A 2111-nucleotide genomic window follows, 5' to 3' on the forward strand; every position below is an offset into this window, starting at 1 on the left:
TGAAGAGACAGAAAATGCATTAAAATCAGACTCAGTTATGGCAGGCTGCTGGAAGTAACAGATGGGGAATTTAAAATAACTATGATTAATATGCTAAGGACTCTACTGGGTAAAGTAGACAATGTGTAAGAACAGGTGGTCAATGCAAACAAAGAGATGGAAATTATAAAAGAGACTCTCCCCCAAAATGCTAGAGATCAAAAACACGGTAACAAAAATGAAGAATACCTTTGATGGGCCTCTCCGTAGACTGGACACAGCTGAAAAAAGAATCTGTGACATTGAGTACATCTCAATAGAAACCACTGAAATCTAAAATCAAAGAGAAAGAATGAAAACGAAAACGCCCGAACAGAATATTTAAGAACTGTGAGACAGCTACAAAATCTGTAATGTATGTGTAAAGGCACTATCAGAAAGAGAAGAGAAAACTGAACGGAAGAACATTTGAAAAAATAACAACCGAGAATTTCCCCAAGTCAGTGTCAGACACCAAACCACATGATGATGGAAAAAGAAATCTGCCAAATATACTAACAGATGTTAATCTGAGCCCCTATGTGTAATTACAGACCAGTTTACACAATCTCAAGAAGTCCTGAGAAAGTGTACCCAAAATGGTTGGGTTACACTTTGGTTTTATGCATTTCAGGGAGATAGAAATTGCAGGTAAAATCATAAACCAACATCAGAAGGTGTACATGGGTTTGTCTTGAAAATGTGGGATATCTCAAAATAAGGGCTTGCAAGTCATTGGTGGGATTTAGGGATTCTTCAGTTGACAGTTGAAAGAATTAAGCAATTGCCTAAATACGTAAAACCAGTAGGAAGGAATGACTGAGATAAAATTAATGAGATTGTGGATATCAGGCTTCTTGTTGTGTAGAAAGAGCCTTAAAGGTGGCAACTGTCAGAGGGAACATATGGTAAATGTTTGTTTACTCACTTTTAAAGATGTCAGACTCTCAATTTTTCCTAGATCCAGCCAGGAAAGGGATAGAAAGGGGAGATGGGGCTGCATTAATCTCCATTCTCTACAGATGCGAATTTCTTCTACTTCAGCCTTCTGTCCTGTGACAGCCATTACAAAATATGTCAAATAAATACATTTAGGTATGTGTCATGTGGTGCTATGTGTCATGTGGTGCTATGTGTGTCATGTGGTGCTATGGGTGTCATGTGGTGCTATGCCACAGGCAGGTTGGAAAGTAAGCCACTTATATAGGGTTAATTACAACCCATCTAAAGAGATTTTATGGTGTGTAAGGCATGACTTGCCAGGCCTCTTAGATAAGAATGTGGGCAGGAAGGAGAAAAAAACGTCAGGGTTTAGTCCTTACACAGATCCAGTAAGCTCAGAGAACACCAAACAGAATAAATGCCAAAAAATTTTCACCTCGGCATATAATATTCAAACGATACTAAATTGAAGATTTAGAAAATCCCTTTAAGATGCTAAAGAAAAAATACAGCTTTGTTGTCATATGGCTTTAATGAGTGGAGGATCAGCAGATTTTTTGTTTTGAGTTAAATTAGATAAAATGACACAGACACATGTGGAGTGGTTTTAAGGAGCAGAGAGTTTAATGGGCAAGAAAGGAAAAGGCAAAAGGAAGAAGCTCCCCTGTACAGAGACAGGCAGAGGGGGGCTCCAATGTCCAAAGAGGAGACCCCATATTTGGAAGATACAAGCTAGTTTTATGCCATGGCTGGAGGAGGCGGTGTTTGATTTGTATAGGGCTCAGGGGATTGGTTTGACCAGGCATGTTATTCACTTAGCCAGTGAAAATACTGGCCCTCCTACCCAAGTCCTTTAATATGCAAAAGCAGGGCACCATGATGTTCTACACACGTGGGGATATGTGGGGGTGGCCACGCTGTCAGTCACCTGTGGGGCAAGAGCAAGAGGACAATGGTGGGAATCACCTTGTTGGGTGTACCTGGTTTCTAAAGGCTGGCATTTGCATATTAAAAATTCCCAGCCCAGGTCTAAGAGCCAGGGCTTTCATGTTAGACAAGAAACGATTTTTGGAGCTGCAAAACGCCTCCCAAGAACCCCTTTTTTTCTCTATCGGCCTAAAATAATTTCTTAATAACTCCTACCACACTTA

The sequence above is a fragment of the Callithrix jacchus genome, chromosome 3 (assembly GCF_049354715.1).
Source record: "Callithrix jacchus isolate 240 chromosome 3, calJac240_pri, whole genome shotgun sequence".
In the NCBI taxonomy this organism is placed as follows: domain Eukaryota; kingdom Metazoa; phylum Chordata; class Mammalia; order Primates; family Cebidae; genus Callithrix; species Callithrix jacchus.